Here is a 20,390-nt window from a genome sequence, read left to right on the forward strand (position 1 = left end):
GCGTGGGGCTGCCGCGCTGCTCAGGTCCCAGGTCTCCATCCCGGTAGTGTTCATTCTCCACGAGAGGCGCCCCCTAGAGGCGAGGGACGTGCAGCTCTGCTTTCGCCCTCAGGCGCGGATCCGGCTTGCTGGAATGTCCGTGGCTTTCTTCTCTTTTCAGAAAGGCTCAGGAACCAGGGAACGTGGCCTTGATGGTCCAGACTCCAATTAGGAAAGCAGTGTTGGAGGCTGGGACGCAGGTGCCTGCAGGTGGCTGGTGAGAGTCCCCAGACGGCCCCGAGAGTGGCCCCTGTGTTCCCTGCGGGATCTCCATCCCAGAGTTGTCTGCTGGTTCCAGGGGCAGAGTGAGGAGTGTTTGGTAATTGCACTGAGCTGGAGACGCTCGCTTGCCAATTACTAGACTTTTGAAGTTATTTGATGTGGGAAAAACCTCTGCACTGCTGACCTGCATGTAAGCTGCAGCAGGAATCAGAGAGCCCAGGCTCGGCACCAAGGTAGACCGAATGCCAGAGACGCCTGTCGCTTCTGGTGTCCGTGGTTCCCTCCTGGGCACAGCTAGGCCAGGACAGGCTCTTAAAAATAATCACATCTCTTGAAGTGCCATTTACGGGCAGTAAGGCTAAGAACAATCCTCTCAATGGCGGTACGATTTACGTGCAGCCATGCACCCATTTTAAATGGACAGTTGGATGCGTTTTGACAGATCTATACACCTGTGTAACTGTCACTCCAGTAAAGATACAGAATATTTCCATTACCCCAGAAACTTTCCTCATATCTCTTTGCCATTAATCACCATCCCCTCAACCCTGGACAGCCACTGACTGATTGGCTTCCTATCAGTGTAGATCCCTACAGTTCCATATAAATGGAACGATACAATGTGTAATATTTTTTGTCTGGCTTCTTTTGCCCCGCGTGTTTTTGATATTCATCCATGGTATTGCCTGCGTCAGATGCTAACTAGTATTCCATTCCATGGACATGCACAATTCGTTTCTCTGTGCACACATCGATGGACATTTGGGTCACTTCCAGTTTTGGGCTTTAGTGAATAAAGCCGCTATGTGCAAGTCTTTGTGTGGGCATAGGTTTTCATTTCTCTTGGGTAAATGCCTAGGAATGGAATTGCGGTGATCAGGGTATATCTAGCTTTATAAGAAATTGCCAAATGCCTGTCCAAAGTCATACAGTTTTGCATTCCCACCAGCAACGAATGAGAGTTCCAGCTGCTGCACCCCCTTCACAAACACTCGATATTGTCGGTCTTCTTAGTATCAGCCATTCTGGTAGGTGCATAGTGGTGTCTCATCGAGGTTTTAATTTGCACTTTCCCGATGATTAATGCTGTTGAACACCTTTTCGGTGCTTATTGGCCACTTCTGTGCCTTCTTTTGTGAACCGTCTGTTCCGATATTTGGCCCACATATTATTGGGTTATTTGCTGATTGTTGAATTGTAAGATGATGTTCCAAAGGCAAGGAATGAAGTTATTCAAAATTCTCAGTGTGGTAGGAGAGGCTCCTAGCCTTCCCCCCCCCCCTCGGGTCTGGCCAGGATAACAGGGGGCGTGGGGCTTTGGTAATCGAACTGATGGTGGAGGGACAGAGATTAGTGTAAAAGCACTGAGGGGGAGGTTAACCCCAAACTTTAGTACCCATGAAGGTCACTTGGAGGACGAAAGCATAGTTTCCCTTGGAGTCCTGCCCCAGAAGGTCTGACAGGTAGGTCTGGGGTGGGGCCCGGGAATCTGCGTTTCTAACAAGTTCCCAGTTGCCGCCGATGCTGCTGGCTTAGGGACCACACGTTGAGTAGCACCTGAGAGATGACTGAGGCTAAGTGAGACCACAGTGAAGAGCTCTTACTCCCTCTTCTTCTCCTCCAGTGTGTATTCTCTGAAGCCCCTGCCTTCCTCTGCCCACCCACCCTGCTTGCAGAGTGGTTATCTACGGGATAGAATGGCTGAGAACCCACACTGTCAACATGGAGAGGCTCAAAGGGATCCAGGGGCCCCAGGGACCAAGGAGGAGAGGGAAAAGCACCAAGGCGGAGCTCTTTGCCCACTGACTTCAAAGGGGTAGACGCAGCAGTCACCCTGAAAGTTGAGAACAGAAGTCATGAACTTGTTGCACCTGGCCTCCTGGATTTGTCTCTCTCTCTTTTTGTGGTGGTGGTGGTGAGGAGTTGTTGCCACCGTGTTCAAAATTCTTTCGAATGAGTTGTCAACATTTATAAATCGACAGTAATGTAGGATCATATTTATGGCTAATGGTTGCAACCAAGGTGTTCTAAAACTTCACAACAAGGATGCCGTCAGTGATTCTGGCATTTGGGTTGAAGATCTATGGAAACATTTTGGGACACTGAGACCTGGAGAGACACCAAGAATCTATTCCAAGTGGGGGTGTGTATAAGGTTTTTTTTTTTTAATTTTTTTTTAATGTTTATTTATTTTTGAGACAGAGAGAGAGAGAGAGAGAGAGAGAGAGAGAGAGAGAGCATGAACGGGGGAGGGTCAGAGAGAGAGGGAGACACAGAATCTGAAACAGGCTCCAGGCTCTGAGCTGTCAGCACAGAGCCCGATGCAGGGCTCGAACTCACGGACCGTGAGATCATGACCTGAGCCGAAGTCTGCCGCTTAACCGACTGAGCCACCTAGGCGCCCCAGGTTTTGTTTTTTTTTTAATGTTTATTTATTTTAGAGAGACAGAGAGCGAGAAGGAGAGGGAGACACAGAAGCAGGCTCCAGGCTCCGAGCTGTCGGCACAGAGCCCGATGTGGGTCTCAAACTCACGAACCACGAGATCATGACCTGAGCCGAAGTCGGATGCTTAACCCACTGAGCCACCCAGGCGCCCTGGGTGTGTGTGGATGTAGGTGTGTATGTGCACACATTTTTTCCTCATATGTGTGTTTATTGGGTTACAAGACGGTACAACCCTAATCAGAAACTTAACAGTAAAGACATTTTGATTTTGCAAGCAGCTGGTAAGAGGGAATTTACAAACTACAAAGAGTAAAATATAAATAAGGAAGCTACAAAAAAAAAAAAAAAAGAAAGAAATGGAAAGGAAAGAACACCTACGTTTGCCAGTAACTGGAGATGGATGAAATAAGAAACATTTTCGATTTTAGTTAAACCTTTAGAATTTTTCAGAGCGCTTAAATGAGAAAAATGAGGAGGTGGAGACAGTGTGGGAGAGAGCACTGCCAATTTAGATGAAGCTAAAAATTTAAGTTCTTGCTCACCAATCCCAACAAATTGGCATTCAAAGTGTGCTATTAATAAAAATGCTCCTTTCAAAAGGATGGCTTGGTGTAAACCCCTTGCCATGCTAAGGCGCTCAGGGCATAAAGACTGGGTTCCAGCTTCACTTTTGCTGTATATTAACTGTGTGACCTTGGGCAATTTACTCGACCTTTCTGAGCCTCACTTTCCTTTTCTGTAAAATGGGTTTAATGAAAGCTACTTCTTGGGGAAAGTGGACAAAATTCAGCATTAGGCCTTAGGCCAACCTCAAAAGGTCTGCAGGGGCCAAGAAGATCTTTTAAAGGAGCGAGGGAGCCTAGCGGACTAATCAGAGGCAACCCCTCTTTAAAGAGCCCCCTGCTTGTGAGCTCCTGCTTCCAGAAAAGTAGGCTCGGTTTGGCCCAAACTTTCTATCTTTTCAAAGAACGACTGAAAATCCCCTTGTTTATGCCATCTTCCGGTTTTTAAGTTTTGGCAACCGATTCACATGTTTCTAAAACACCAGCTAAAGCACACAGAACAGATTCTGCAGGGCAGACTTGGCCCCAGTCCTCTGGCTTTTGCATCATTGCCTTAAAGAGGAAGAGAATGAGATGGTTTCCATGCTGGAAAGATGTGTTGTTCCATTTCGGCTTTGGTGACAGGCCGTCCCGCCCAACTCCAGCCGACAAGAATAACCACTAACGCTGTTGAGTGCCTACTACGTGCCAGACTCTCTCTCAGGACTTTACCTGAAACATTTCCTGTAATGCTTCCAGTTACGACTCTTACTTCATTTGGGTCACAAAGGGGTTAAAAAACCTGGTGGAAAGTCCATTTTCAGCCCCGTTTAAGTAAGTCACGGATGTTCCTTCAGACTAGAGATGAAGGCGGGCTCCGCGGGCCCGACCCCACGCCCTTCGATTTTCCTTTGAGGACCCTTAGGAGAGGGCAGAGGGTTCCTGTGTGCAAGCACACGTCCCTGTCTGTTGGGGATCAGCAAAGGGAGTGAAAGACTGTCTGAATGGGGTTGGAGGAACGTGCGAATGGGTTCTGCCGGCTGAGCCACCCACCTGCAGAGACAACTAACTTTTCTGGGCGGAGGAGGCAGAGGGGGTGGTGGTCTTCCTGAGCCTTAGGCTTGGCTCGCGAACCCTTTATGACTCCCCCCGGGGCCACTGCTCCCACATCTAAGGGCAGAGCGCGCGCGCGCGCGCATGTGTGTGTATGTGTGCGTGGTGTGTGTGTGTGGGGGGGGGGGGACTTGGTGATCGAGGGTCACGCGCAGGTGGCTTTGCCGCTGCGGTGGCGGCGGTCGCAGAGGCGACACCGCTGGAGGCAGAGGAGGACGGACAGCCGGCCCACCATCGCTGCGGGCGGGTAAGGTGGGCAGGGCGGGAGCTGCGGGGTAGGGAAGGGGGCCGGCCGCCGCGGGTCTGGCCTCCCCGAACGGCAGCCTGCGCCGGGTAGGGGGTCGTGGGGGAGCCACCTGGGGCGGGGAGGGGACGCAGGACGCCGTCCGCCGGAATGGGACTGCTGGAGCTGGAGGATGCGCTAGAACTGGGGGTGGGGCGACGACGGAATTGGACGGCGAGGCGAAGGCACAGGACCCGCGGATCCCCTGGGTTTTGGGGGGCGGGTCCCTGCGAGTGGCTGCATCCGCGCGCGGAAAACAGGTGGTCGCCGGGTGCGAGCGGTCCCTCGGGGCGCAGCGGCCTGGCACCGACCGCGGCAGTGTCCCTCTTTCCCTCTGCCCCAGGCTGGCAGCGGGTTAACACCTCGCCAGGGTAGCCCCAGGGTGTTGGATGTGCGCCTAACCCGCGGTCCCAGGGGTTGCCGATCGCTGTGCGGTGCTGAGCCGAGCGGATGGACCGCGGGGCCGACTGGAGCCCCACCGGGGAGACTCAAGGTTGCTGTAGGCAGGATTGTGCGCGCGGTGTGGCCAGAACCGCCAAATTCTCGGGAAGCCAGAAGGCGAGACATTTATGTAAAATCACCTATAGGTTTTGGCAATTAAACTTAAACTTAAAAACACTTTTTATAATGAAAAGTTTGGAACATACAGAAAAATAGGGAAACTAGTATAGTAAAACAATTTTCATTTTTAAAATACTGTATGAGTCAAATAAAACATGTTCAGTGGCCATCTCTGGCTGCTCACTGCCCTGGTCCAAGCCCTGGCTACTCAAAGTGTGGCCCTGGACCCCAGCAGCGTCAGCACCGCTTGGGAGATGGTTAGATACGCTGAATCTCAACCCCCCACTGCAGACCTACTGAATTAGACTCTGGATTTCAATGAGATCCCCAGTTGATCTATATACATGTTAAGGTTTGAGAGGCACTGCTCTAGGCCTTTTTGCCTGGACAAATTTTATCATCCTCCTCCCTCATTGGTCTTCCTGCCTCCAGGGTCACACTTTTTTTTTTTTTTTTAATTGATTGTAGTCGGAGTTCTTAATAACCTAAGGCTCAGATCTCCAGACAGTTCGGTGGAGGGGAGAATATTGTTTAGGAAAGGCTGGTTATATTCCATAGTAAAACTCATGGTGTTCACACTCGTCTTACCTTCTTCAGGGCCCTGCCAGAGCTCCTTCTCTCTTATAAATCTTATAGGATTGTTTTGAAGATGAAAGGAGGTAATATAAGTAAGAGCATTTGTATATATTTTTATTAGTCAGGACTCTTTCAGTGAAAAGAGATAACCTAAACCAGCTTAGACTAAATAAATAAATAAATAAGTAAATGACTTTATAGTTTCAAGACTTGGAAAAGACTAAGGGAGGATTACAGGTACGGCTGGATCCAGAGGCTCAGATACTTGGAACTTGGACACTGGGGGCTGGACCAAAACCTGGACCAAAAAGGTTGACATTGGGAGCATGGTGGCTTCCAAAAAGAAAAAAAAAAAAAAAAAAAAAGTGGGCAATAAATTGTTGGCGTGGAAGGATCAGATGTCCTTACTTAGTCAGAAACCATATTTGTTATCATTCTTTGTGGTTTTGTCTGATCTCCCCGAGTAGATTTCAAGTTCCTTGAGAGCCGTGGCTCTGTCTTCCTCCTCTTTGCACCCCCACATGTCAGATGTGGTGCATTTCACATAATGATGCTCAGGAAGTACTGAATCAAATGTAATTGACTCAAGTAGATGGAATCTCTGAGACACCAGCCTCAGGCAAGCAATCTCTCTCCCCCTCTGAGTTACAGAGCAAGTCACTGTTCTCAAGCTTGTGGTATAAAGAACATCACAGACTCTGACATCGGATGCCTTTGTTTCTCTCACGGCCACCGCTCAATTCAAAGTCAGTTTGTCTGGGAAAATGGGCCCAGCATGAGTCCATTTCATACTGCGCAGCATTTTGTTATGCAAAGGTAACAGGGTTTTTCTCAGCGTGACCCCAGCGATAGTGCCTGTCTATGATTGTTACCTCAGAGTCAGGAAGGAAAACAGAAGCTTTCAATAGTATGTGTCAATCAGAGGGAGGTGCTGATTCCCTATTTTGTTAGGGGCCAAGATTCTTTTAAGAGGCAAAACTGTAAGAAAACAAAACATAACAAAAAAGCCCTCAAATCACCAACCCCCCTCAAAACAACAAAAAAACCCAACCAGAAACAACCTTCCCATATCCAAAAACAAAAGCAAAACAATACAACCCCAAATCAAACAAAAACCAACCAAACCAACCAACCAACCAACCAACCAAACAAATAGAATGCAGAGAACTCTAGGAAGGTCTACAGAAGATTAGAAGTCTTTTAGAGGTACAATGCCTGGAATTGGATTTCTGTTCTTTTGGTCCAACCTGAATGGGAGAGATAGTAGGGAGTGTAAACATGACCTGAGAGGGATTCAAAATTATTTGTCCTATGAATTCCATCATTAGAGATCTTTTTGTTTTCTCCATCATTAGAGATCTTAATGGGTTAAACTCCTAGGTAAAAAAACAAAAACAAAAGGCAAATGTATCAGCCACTCACATGTCAGTCTGAACTACTCACTTGTTGATAGCTAAGAGTTGTAAACTCAACGGTTTACATGGTCCAGGCATCACATGTCAACCAGTGAACCAGGAAAATACAAGAATGGTGGGGATAGGATGAGTTGGAGAACACGTGCCCTGTCCACAGGGAGCGGCTGCAACTCAGCTCTGGGCAATCATTACCATGAGAAATTACAGGCTCAGTGTTACCATATTTTTTGGAACAGAAGATGGAAATCTAAATAATTTTTACATGAAATCTTCCAAAAATTCAGAGAAAAAATTACCTGCTTTATCTACTAGTCCTTAACCTTTGCTCATCACAGTTTCCCTTGATAATCTGATCAAAGCTATAGAGCCCGGGAAATTTGTTTTGTACACAATTTCATAGAGGGCCTCCTTCAATTCCACTATGTGTCTGTACGTCAGAACCAACGCCTCCTCTGCCATTTATACTTTCCAAGAGAGGATCTGATTGGTGGATTTGCCGTCATGAACCGTGCAGTACTTGTTTTTATCTATCTATCTATCTATCTATCTATCTATCTATCTATCTATCAGAGAGAGATGGAGAGTACAATAAGGGGAGAAGGGGAGAGACAGAGAGAGAGAGAGAGAGAATCCTAAACAGGCTCCATGTGGGGCTAGGTCCAACAACCCTGGCATCATGCCCCAAGCCAAAATCAAGAGTCTGATGCTTGGGGTGCCTGGGTGGTTCAGGTTGAATGTCCGACTTCAGCTCAGGTCATGATCTCACGGCTTGTGAGCTTGAGCCCTCCATCAGGCTCTGTGCTGACAGCTCAGAGCCTGGAACCTGCTTCTGATTCTGTGTCTCCTTTTCTCTCTGCCCCTCCCCCACTTGTGCTCTGTCTCTCTCTGTCTCTCAAAATAAATAAATGTAAAAAAAAAAAAGTTCCAACAAAGCAGTCTAAAAAAAAAAAAAGAACTTGTAAAAAAAAAAAAAAAGTCTGATGCTCAACCCACTGAGTCACTGCACCTGCCCCAGATGTGCAGCACTTCTATTGGATAGAATTTCATTCATGGTCTCCTTCTCATGTTGTGATTGGTTGCCATTAGCTTGGGCACTGATTCTGTGTCCAATCAGGTGTGGCCAGTGGCTGCAGGACTGGCTGTTCAGAACAAAGTATCTCAGGGGTTACTTTTCTCAGACACAGACATGGGCACCCAGATCCTTTGCACTTCATGACTTGTTCTCCAGGATGCCTCCTCACTGACACACCTCCATCCCCCCATTCTCTTTCCGTTTGGAAAACCCCCTCCTTCCACCCTTTCATCTTTTTATATTAAAAAAAAATCTGGTAAAGTAGTTAATTTCAGTTTTTCACAGTCTCAGTTAAAAAATTAGTCTATCAAAGTAATGAAAGTACACATTTAAAAAGATGATAACATTTACATCAAAATATTAGTTTCCTGTTCCTGTCCTGGTCCATCCCTAGACACAGCTATTTTCAACTGCCTTAGCTATCTCTTAGGGAATTTACCCATGTTCATATTTCTGTTCTTGAGTTTGGCATATATTTCTAGTTATTTCATTCACTTAATCATTAATCAGTCAGTTAATTAATTAAACATATATACAGAAAGCACCTACAACGGGCTAGGGGCCCACACCGTGATGGATAGAGGGATGAGCAAAACCAGAGGCTGAGCTGTGATTAATCAAAGAATCACACGATTATGTGTTGTAAGTAAACCCAGGAAAGGTATGTTGCACCATGAGAGATCATAAAGGGGAATTTGATCTGGTCGAGGGAATCAGTGAAGGCTTCCCTGAAGAAAGTTGACTGAACTGAGATCTAAAAAGTGAGCAGTCATAAAAGCCCTGGGAGAGAGGGAAGAGGGGGAAAGGAAAAGCATTTCAGGTAGAGGGAACAGCGCATGCAAAATCCGTGGAGAGAAGGGGTATGGTGGATATCAGAAACCATTTTCCTGCCCACCTGGGACTGCAGTCTCTAACTAAATGAACCTTCACAGGGGACACTTGGAAGAGAGGCATTGTGGTTAAGACGTGGGTCACAGTTTCAAATCTTGTCTCCCCAACGCATTAGCTGTTTGCTCTCAGACAAGACACCTAAATTCTGAGTCTCCGTTTTCTTACCTAAAATGCTGTTTCTAAAAGGGAGAGGGTTCTGTGATGAGCATGAAATGATACAATTCTTGTAAAGTTTTGCTCAGTGCCTGTCATACAAGAAGTGGTCAAAAAATACTCATTGATATTATCACTACATCATTTTTGTTCTCTAAATGTCAGCAGATGGGGCAAATCTAGGCTGAATCCTGAGGTTGAGGGCTAGCAGAGTCTGGAGGGCAAACAAAGCTTTGGTTTGAGCTGGTGACCACGTCTGATGTTTTCAGATCGCGGCAGAAAGAGAGAGAGAGAGAGAGTGCATGGACTTTGAAAGTCACCCTGAGCTTGGTGTTTTCCTGGTCTGCAGCCATCAGCCCTGATTATAGGAAGTGCTTCAGAGCTGTGTGGAATCTCCCACTCCCTGTTAGGACTGTCTGGGCAGGAGGCAGAAAATGGATGCTTTGGGGTCAGACATGCCTATAGAGTGCATCACAAGACTCTGGTGCCACGTCCAAGGCTCAGAATCTGAGAGTCCAGCCTTTCGGCCAGACACTTGTGCTGGTCATTCTCTTTCTGTCTTGTCTGGGATTCCAGAAGCCCACTTTATTTTGACCTTGCCCCTGACCTTGATAATTGGGCACCCTGGTGGGTGGGCACCCTGAACCCAGGTGGGCACCCTGAACCCAGGTCACGGGTTGTCTGCAGTTTGTTACAACGATGATGATGTGGGCATTAAAGCTGCAAAGACTAGCATTTCTCCATCACTCCCTCTCTCTTTCTCCCCACCTCTGTGCCTCTCTGCCTCTCTGTGCCTCACTCTATCTCTGCTAGTTTGTCTTCCTATCTGTCTCTGCCTCTGTCTTCCTCTCGGTCTCCATCATCATCATCGTCATTATTACCATTATTATTATCATTATCTCTTTGTCTTTCTATATGTCTCTTTGCCGTCCGGGTCTCAGTCTTTTGTCTCTGTTTCTCTCTGCTCATCTCTCCATTTTTCTCCAGGCTTAACATTAAGTTCTCTCTCTTTATCTCTTGGTCTCTTTCTGTCTCCCCTGCCCACCCCACGCATTTCTTCCATCTCCCAAGCCCTTCTTTTTTTAAATTTTTTTTATTTTTTAAAATTCTTTATATTTGAGAGAGAGACAGGGAGACAGAACGCGAGTGGGGGAAGGGCAGAGAGAGGGGGAGACACGGAATGCGAAGCAGGCTCCAGGCTCCGAGCTGTCATCACAGAGCCCGACACAGGGCTTGAACCCACGAACCGTGAGATCGTGACCTGAGCCAAAATTGGATGCTCAACCGACTGAGCCCCCCGAGCGCCCCCTCAAGCCCTACTCTAACATTCTATGATTTTATGAAAATAGTCCAGCCCCCTCAACAAGACCACTTGTAACCAAGGACTTGGCCAACATCATTTTTGTATTTTGTATTGAGGGCAGTGGGGGAAGTTAGCTGCTGCGGATTTTGATATAGTTTAGCCAAGACAGCCTTTTTATTAGCAAATGCGTGTGGATTGGTTCACCAGCTGTAAGATGTGACTAAAATATTAAATTCCTACACTGCCAAAGCACTAATGGATTCGGAAGGTAAGTTATAGAAGCGTGTCCTCCCACAGGAATTCTGACATTTAAAATTAATTTTTTCTTAATTCTGTGTCCACCGCATTACACACTGGTTTTGAGGAGGAACATTCAAATCCAAGTTCTTGATGAGCACCCTAATAGAGGAGAACAGTAGTCATTAAATTAGAAGTGTAAAAATTGTTCTTCGGTTCCTTCCTGCAAGTTTTCTTACCTCGGGGAGCATGAACAAGAGGAAATGTTCTGCAGAGTCTTGACAAAATTAAGATTATCAGCTTTTATGAAAATGAGTAGATCCACAGATAAAATGGTTGGGGGAAAAAAACCCCACCTATACAAAGCTTGGGACGAGTTTTAAGATTTTTCCTCCCTCCCTCCTTCTCTTCCTCCGTTTCTTCTCCCTTTCTTTCCTTTTTCTTTTCCTTTCTGTGTAGTATTCCTCTCATCTATATGATGCCTGGGTCGGTAGCCTGTGGTGCTTGAAACTGAACTGACATTCAAGACACCTGGCTTCGACCCCAGCCTTGTTGCTTACCAGCTGTGTGACCTTGGGAAAGTTACTCAGCTTCCCGGGGCTTCAGTGTCCTCTGGTGCTGAGCAAGAAGCTTCTGGGGGAGATGACCACTAGTATTTTTTTCAGGTCTAAAATTCCTTGAAGCACACCCCAACAAATGTTTACTGAAAAAAAATTTTTTTTTGAATGTTTGCTTATTTATTTTGAGAGGGAGTGCAAGCAGGGGAGGAGGAGAGAGAGGGAGAGAGAGAATCCCAAGCAGGCTCCACACTGTCAGCGCAGAGCCCGATGTGGAGCTCGAACCCACGAACCGTGAGATCATGACCTGAGCCCAAATCGAGTCAGATGCTTAACTGACTGAGCCATCCAGGCTCCCCAATATTTAATTTTTTTAATCTGCAGTTTTGGCCTTGTTATGAAGAGGACAAATTCGTTAAACAATTAAAAAAACAAACAAATGGAAACTATCTATATTCCTATCACCCAAGGAGCACTGTGAACATTTTGATGCATTCCCTTTCAGGTTTTTTTTTTTTTTTTGATACGTAATTTCAATATGTGGGTTGTTTATATTGTGCGTAACTCTTGGGTGTTCTCTTTTCAGTTAGAATTTTCTCCTTGGGCATGTCTCCCAGTCCTTCTGTCTTATGAATATTTTTAATGGGTACATAATATTTCATCCAGCACCTGTATGTACATAACCATTCCCTGTTGACATCAGCTTTTGAGACTCAGATTTGTCTCAGGCCCCTCTGCACTGTTTTAGAGCTTTAACAGACAACTGGGGTCCAGCTGCACGAATCTGGATGGCAGATACATTTCGTTCAAACTAAAGAGGGTTTTTAATAATTAATTAAAATAAGGGTGCCTGGGTGGTTCTGTCGGTTAAGCATCAGCTCAGGTCATGATTTCACAGTTCGTGAGTTCGAGCCCCGCCCTGGGCTCTGCGCTGACAGAGCCTGGAGCCTGCTTCGATTCTCTCCCTCTCTCTCTCTCTCTCTCTCTCTCTCTCTCTCTCTCTCTCCCTGTCCCTCCCCCACTTGCATGCTCTCTCTCAAAAGTACAGAAATGAAACATCAAAAAATTAATTTTATTTAATTCCCACATTAAAAAAAACCAAAAACAAACTAAGATCGCACACACAAAAATCCAGATTTCCAATGTCTCTTAGAAATGTAAAAATAAGCCCCAGTAGCCATACGCAGGTGGTGTCGAGGGGCAATTGTCCCTTTCACTGGGCACTGTCTCCTTGTTTGTCCCCTGAGACCACCTCCTCTCATTTAGTGGTCCCTGTGGGCATTTGAGTTAGAGACCTCTGGGCGAGTTTATTGTGTATGAGCTGAAGCCTGGTACCAGTTAGGCACAGGCTGTGATGTGCTGAACTTTTCAGCCTCCGAACGGGATCCAGTAAATACATTCTGGGCACTGTGCCACTCAGGCTGTTTTTACAGGTGCTGTGGGGATTGTGGGGCTGAATTTCTGTGCTCTGCATTGTTTTTGGTGGCTTGTGCTCAGAAATGAAATCATTGCCAGAATGCAGGGATGGACAACTCGGCAAGACTCCTAACCTCGTCTTGAGAATTCAGGACTATGATAGACCATCATTTATTTCTTTTTACCTGTGGTTTTATGTGTGTGGCCGGCTGCATTTTGAAGTCTTTAAAAAAATTTTTTTTTTAACTTTTATTTGTTTTTGAGACGGAGAGAGACAGCATGAATGGGGGAGGGTCAGAGAGAGAGGGAGACACAGAATCCGAAACAGGCTCCAGGCTCTGAGCGGTCAGCAGAGAGCCCAACGTGGGGCTCCAACTCACGGACCTCGAGATCATGACCTGAGCTGAAGTCGGACGCTTAACCGACTGAGCCACCCAAGCGCCCCATCTGAAGTCTTAATTTAGGAGCCTTGGCCAGGCCGTCTGCAACCAGACCCTTCCTGGAACATGCTGCAATTGTAACTATATACTTATTTGTGAGCTTATTCCTATGTGTGTGTCTCCGCTGTGGCAGAGATAGTAATGCTCATCAGACATTCCATATGCTCTGCCGCCTTCCTCGCCCCCTTGTGGTGAAGTGGGGCCATGTGATCAGTGCTGGCCAATGAGCTCTGAGCACAGGGGTGTGGTCACTTCCTGGTCTAAGCATAGGAAAGGATGTGAGTTCTCACTGTGTCTCTCTATGCCCTGTGGAATGTGAGGGCCTCATGATCAAAATGTGAGATCAGAGTATCATTTCAGCCTGGATTCCTGAATTACCTGGACCCGCGGCAGACTGTGACAGAAGAGTAAACTTTTGTTAAGACACTGAGATTTTGAAGTGCTTGTTACTGCAGCATACCCTAGCCTAAGCTGACTGATACATCCTCTTAGAATTGATGAGTAGCGATTATACATTCATGTCTACAAAAGCTTTTGGCAGATAGCCAGGGTTGAATAAATGTTATAGAATGGATAAACGAACACACGTGGTGTTTTTAGACTATACATAACACCCAACTCTTTTTCCCTCCTGGGATGGCAGTTGGATTAGGAGGACACCCTCCTGGGGCAGAAAAGGAGAACACACATTTATTGAACACCATCTATTTAGGCAGTTATTATCTACACTTAAAGAAGAGGAAAAAGAGGCCCAGGCCGATTAGGCAGTTTGCTGAGGGTCATAGAGCTGTTTCATACATCGTTTTGCTTAAATGTCTCCAATCCACCTTTTCAGTTGTCTTTAGGTTTTAACTTTAATGCCTTCCCTGATCACCAGGCTAGATTACTTTTCACTGTTAAATGTTCTCCTAACTCCTGGAGCGTCCCCATATAACAATATCATTTCTAATTAGATTTTCGGTGTTCTGAGGGTAGGTCCTGTGTCTGTCTTGCCCAGTGCTGGATCTCTAGCACCTAGTATACTGCCTGGAAAATTGGAAGTGCTAAATAGATGTTTGTTGAATGAATAAAAGAGGGTCAGAAAACCTGGACTCTTTTTTCCTGGTACTACCACTAATCAACTGTGTCACCTTCGACGAGTGATTTTGCCTCTGTGAATTCCAGTGCTCCCACTTGTACAAGGAAGGTGTTTGACTCTGGTGTTCCATAAATATTTCATTCACAGATTACCCTCTTGTGCCTCCTCAGGGTCTTGTTTTGGGTTACTTTGTCATCCTTTTAATTCCATTTCTATTCCTGGAATAAATGAGAGAGCTGGGATTTGAACCCAGGCAGTCTAACTAAACAGTCCATGACAGGGGCACTTGGCTGGCTCAGTCAGTAGAGCGTGCGACTCTTGATCTCAGGGTCGTGAGTTCAAGTCCCATGTTGGGTGTAGAGATTACTTAAAAATAAAATCTTGGGGCGCCTGGGTGGCGCAGTCGGTTAAGCGTCCGACTTCAGCCAGGTCACGATCTCGCGGTCCGTGAGTTCGAGCCCCGCGTCAGGCTCTGGGCTGATGGCTCGGAGCCTGGAGCCTGTTTCCGATTCTGTGTCTCCCTCTCTCTCTGCCCCTCCCCCGTTCATGCTCTGTCTCTCTCTCTCCCAAAAATAAATAAACGTTGAAAAAAAAATTAAAAAAAAATAAATAAAATCTTAAAAAAAAACCAAAAAAGTGCATGATTTTAACTACTTATTCTACCCATCGATTCCCCCACCTGTCCTTCTGTTTGATCATTATTCATCTGTCCACTCATATGGTCACTCGTCCATTCATATATCTTACTATCGATCCAAACGTCCACCCAAATATCCTTTCCTCCATGCACACATGCATGTATCCATTTATTCATCAGGTATCTTCTGTCCAAATACCCATATATTTTTTGACAAGTGCTTTTGGAATGAATACTCTATTCCAGTTCCTGTGCCGGGCTACTGGGTTCCAACAGGAACAAACTGACTCAGTTCCTACCCTCCTGGAGTCTCAATCTCATGGGTATAGAGAGGTTTCTCCTGTGCTGCTATTAATATGGGACATTGACATAATGCCCAGTGTGTGAGCTGGAGCTCTTCAGTTGATTTTATTGTATTGATTTTTGTATCCTCATAGATAATATAATGCTGTATTGTTATTATTATATGTAAGTACATTAGTTAACTCACCAATGTTTATTGAGCACTTACTATATGCCAGGCACTGTGTTAGGTACACATAAGACCCATCTTTTTTTTTTTTAATTAAAAAAAAATTTTTTTTTAATGTTTATTTATTTTTGAGACAGAGAGAGACAGAGCATAAACGGGGGAGGGGCAGAGAGAGAGGGAGACACAGAATCTGAAACAGGCTCCAGGCTCTGAGCCATTAGCCCAGAGCCTGATGCGGGGCTCGAACCCACGGACTGCGAGATCGTGACCTGAGCCGAAGTTGGACGCTTAACCGACTGAGCCATCCAGGCACCCCACATAAGACCCATCTTGTTCTATAGCTCTAGAAGGCATCACTCACATTGTGTTCTGTTTGATCCTGGAGTGCATAGTGGGACCGTGCATTTGTCACTGTCTTAAAGGAGTCCACAGCCTAGCATAACGATTAAGAGCTTGGGTTCTGGATCTGGACAGCCTGGCCTTGAGTCCCATTTCTGCCACCTATCGGCTATGCAATCTTGTCAAATCACTTCACCTCTCTGTGCTTCAATTTCCTCACCTATGAAATAGGGATAACAATTGTCACTTCATAGATTGTTATATGGCAAAGGGCTAATCAATGCAGAAGCTCTTAGAATAGTACCTAGCATATAGTAAGTGTTCAATTAAGGACTAGTGAGCAGCTTAGATATATATGCACTTGGTGGTTTTCTTTAATAATTTTTCAGATGGGGAGGGAAACTGAGTCAGGAGCATAACCTAGCCAAACTTGACATGCTCAGCTAAACCCAGAGTCTGTGATAAATTGATTAGCGACTATTCATTGATCTAGAGGGTATATGGTTCATGTAGCAAGGTACTGACTGACCCAAGCTGACATAAACCAATTATAATAAAGTGTGGTTTCATTTTGATGTTTGACTACCAACAGCTCTCAAACTGTCTCCCTTTCCCTTTTCCCTTTGCTTCATACCTGGGCAAGCCAGTAAGGAATCCCACATGCTGTCTCCTGTGGCGCCACATATGTGGGAACCTGCACCCAGCTCTATTCCCTAACCACAATAATATGAGAGCCTCATTCCTCTCTTTGGTCAAGATGTTCCAGACCAGCTTGAGTGCCTGTCTTAATATCCCCAGAAAAATTTCATGATATGAGTAACAGATCTTTATGTACTCTCTTGGTGCATGTGTGGCCTCATCAATCTTGACTCCGAACCAGCTTTGGGTAGGGTATTGATTCTACCTTCCATGGGGCAACCACAAAACACTAATGTTAACTGAGGGTGAACTTGGAGAAACCACATATAATGGAGATACTAACTGATCTGACGGAAACGACCTAGAAACCCCACTTCTCGGACACTACTGGAGAATGTACATACACCTGTGTGAGAGGAATAGCTCGATAAACCATGGTACATCCTGGCATGGGCTACTTGTAGCCATTAAAAAAAATTAAGCAAGGTGATGATGTACAGAAAATGGTAGATTCTCTGAACGTATCACTGAGTGAGAAAAGCAAGATGAAGAATATGTTATGTCTGTGTTCTTTTTAGATTAAGTTTTGTGTATGGTGTGAGGTAGGGAATCAAGGTTTTTTTTTTTTTTTTTTTTCCCCATATGGATATGCAGTTGATCTAGGACCATCTATTCAAATGATCCTTTTGGACAATAACAATGCCTTTATTGTAACTCAGATGACTGTTTACGTGTGGTTCTGCTTCAGAACTTTATTTTGTGCATGGGTCTATTTGTCCATCATGTGCCAACACTGCAAAACCTTAATAATTAAAGCTTTAAATAAGACTTGAAATCTGGTGGTGTGAGCTTTTCCTTCCTCCTTGTCTTTCTTCTATATTGCTTGATTTTTATTAGGTTCTTTGCATTTCCATATAAATTTTAGAATCAGCTAGTAAATTTCAATTTAAAAGGCCTAGTAGATTTTGATTGGGATTCTGCTGAATCCATACATCATTTTGGGGAGCACTAAAATCTTAAGGGTCTATTGACATGGGACATTTCTCTATTTATGTGAATATTCTTTAATTTCTGTCTGTAGTATCTGTAGTTCTCAATGTAGAAATCTTCCTCATCTTTTGTTAAATTTGTTACCAGGTTTAAAATATTTTTTGATTCTATGGTAAATGATATTGCACTTTATTATTTATTTATGTAAGTAAGCCCTGCACGCAACATGGGGCTTGAACTCACGACCCTGAGATCAAGAGTCATGTGCTCCACTGCCTGAGTCAGCCAGGTGCCCCAATGTTATTGCATTAAAAATTTTTTTTAATGTTTATTTATTTTTGAGAGAGAGAGACAGACAGAACGTGAGCAGAGAGACAGGGAGACACAGAATCCAAAGCAGGTTCCAGGCTCTGAGCTGTGAGCACAGAGCCGGATGTGGGGCTGGAACCCACAAACCGTGAGGATGATATTGCATTTTAAATTTCCTTTTTCTATTCTTTGTTGCTGGTGTAGCGTGTGTACAATAGGATGCCATTTATGTTAACCTCCCCCTACCCAAACCTTTTCTGTGACTTAGTCTGTGTGTAAATTCGTAGGAAAAAGCCCGGAACTGTACCACAGAGGTAACTTCTGTGAGGCGAGGAGGAGACAGGGACTTGGATTCTTAGGGAAAGGTGGTGTTCAACAGGGACATTAGCCTTATCTGTCATGTTTCAATTCTTATATAAAACGGAATTTTTTAACGTGTTACTTGCGTAACTAGAAATCTATTGAAAGAAAAGAAAAAACAAACGGTCCCCTTGCCCAAGCCTGGTTGGGAGCCTGTGTGATTGATGAATTGGACGAGCCCGGGGACTCCTTCCCACCCATGTCAGGAAGGCACCTGGCTGGAAATTGTGATTAAAAGCACACAAGTCTGATCAACTGGGTTGTCCTCTGCACAGAGACGGAGTCGACTGAGCATCTGTAGATTCGGGTCCAAGGAGGCCAGACTGATCAGTGTGTGTGTCTAGACCTGTTCAGAAAAGAGAGTTGCTAGACCTACAAGTGAGAGAACCTGCCTGTGCATCAGATCAATTCCTAGGACGGAGGGGCTCAGTATTATGGCCGCCCACCTGACTCTGTGATTGCACGACAGCCTATAACGTCTTTGTTCAGCTGGGTCCCCCCCAGCTGCAGACCAGAGACACGGGTTTGAGTACAAGGATTCCGTTTGGCACATGGTTCCAAAGTGCTAGCTGGGGAGAGAAGTGAGCCAGAGAAGGGCAGCCAGCTGTGGGGTTTCGCTGAGGGCCAGCTGGGCTCCCTCTCGCTCAGGGCCCCGGGAGACTGGCTGCTCATGGTGCACAAAGTTGTGTGGATGAGGAAACACTTACTCCTCAACTCACACCAGTCGTCAGTTGAAGCTTCTCCTGGGGGCATTGTCTCGGTGACACTTCAGCCTCCACGATGGATTGACCTGTTTTGGGAACCGGAGAAAGTCTTGGCAAAGAATCACAGGTGTTTATAGAAGTTACCACCTCGGCGAGCAAGGGACGGTGAAGGGGACACTTAACAGTGGACACAGTGGCTTCCTGTACAGGTTTGTAACAGAAGAAACGTGCTTGGTAGCGGAGATGAGTTTGTGTCCCCCGAGCACTTCTGCTTCTCAACAATAGTCAATCAATTGGCAGTCTGATTTACGCGTTGCTCTCTTGTGAGCTAGGCCACCAGTAGGAGTCAAGAGAGATGGCTCCTTTCTGCAGGTACGTGGCAACACTGAATTTCTTAAGACCAAGTTCGGAAGCTGACAAGTGAAAAGTTGCAGCAGGCAGGGACCATGAGTGCGTGAAGCGGGCAGGAGGAGGGGGATCATGCTGTGGAAGTGCTTACATGGTGCCTCGCATGTAGTAAATGCTCAATAAAAGTAACGTACAGGACAGCAGTCAGCAGCAACTATTTCAAGGGACGTTTTTTTTTTTTGTTTTTTTTTTCAACGTTTATTTATTTTTGGGACAGAGAGAGACAGAGCATGAACGGGGGAGGGGCAGAGAGAGAGGGAGACACAGAATCGGAAACAGGCTCCAGGCTCCGAGCCATCAGCCCAGAGCCTGACGCGGGGCTCGAACTCACAGACCGCGAGATCGTGACCTGGCTGAAGTCAGACGCTTAACCGACTGCGCCACCCAGGCGCCCCTCAAGGGACGGTTTTAAGGAGAAAGCGGAACTGAGTGTAACTTAGGGAAAAGATGCCAGAAAATTTAGGAAACTCATCAGGAGGAGGTTATAAAAGAAGTCTCCATGCCTAACACTGGCCTCTTGTATAGACCTTGTAATTAGGATGACAGTCACTTTCTATTAATTGCGGCCGTGGCGGTTTCGTAGAGGTGAGGTTAATTGGTAATATGGGTGTGTGACATCTTCCCTCAGATAAGTTAGGTGCCAGTAATTAACCTCTTTGTTCCAGGGGGCAGCCATTCGTTGTTTGTCTTCTTGGCCTTCCGCTGTCAGGTCTTTCCATGTCTCCTGCCGCATTGGCTTTGACACATTAGCAGGGCTGATGTAAGAAATACAAAAGTGAGTCATAGGGTCCATTCAGCAAGACGTAGAGAACTTTCTGTTTATGTGGCCCGGATGAGAGCTGCTTTATCCAGTGGTCCAGTGGACCATGAGGTCCAGTGCTGGGCGCATATGAGTCACAAGGGCCTATGGGAAAAGAAGTGTGGCCTCTGAAATATGAAAAGAAAACCATACAATAAAAAAATTTATTTTTCATTATTTTTACTAAAAAAAGATTTTTAAAAATGTTTTTTATTTATTTTTGAGAGAAAGAGAGACAGAGCGTGAGCAGGGTAGGGTCAGAGAGAGAGAGAGAGGGAGACACAGAATCTGAAGCAGGTTCCAGTCTCTGAGCTGTTGGTATAGAGCCTGACGTGGGGCTTGAACCTGTGAACCGCGAGATTATGACCTGAGCCGAGGTCAGATACTTC

The 20,390-nt window shown here is 45.8% G+C and overlaps 1 protein-coding gene across 1 annotated transcript in view; it reads left to right on the plus strand.

Annotated features, from left to right (window-relative positions):
* The first annotated feature begins 4,128 nt into the window (after nt 1–4,128).
* Nucleotides 4,129–20,390, plus strand: part of RPH3A (rabphilin 3A) — a 278,545-nt gene continuing 262,283 nt past the window's right edge. Inside the window, exon 1 of the mRNA XM_045041384.1 lies at nt 4,129–4,609. The gene's annotated coding sequence lies outside the window, so the exon portion shown is untranslated. The remainder of the gene's footprint in view (nt 4,610–20,390) is intronic.

Source organism: Felis catus, chromosome D3, assembly GCF_018350175.1.
Source record: "Felis catus isolate Fca126 chromosome D3, F.catus_Fca126_mat1.0, whole genome shotgun sequence".
Lineage (NCBI taxonomy): Eukaryota > Metazoa > Chordata > Mammalia > Carnivora > Felidae > Felis > Felis catus.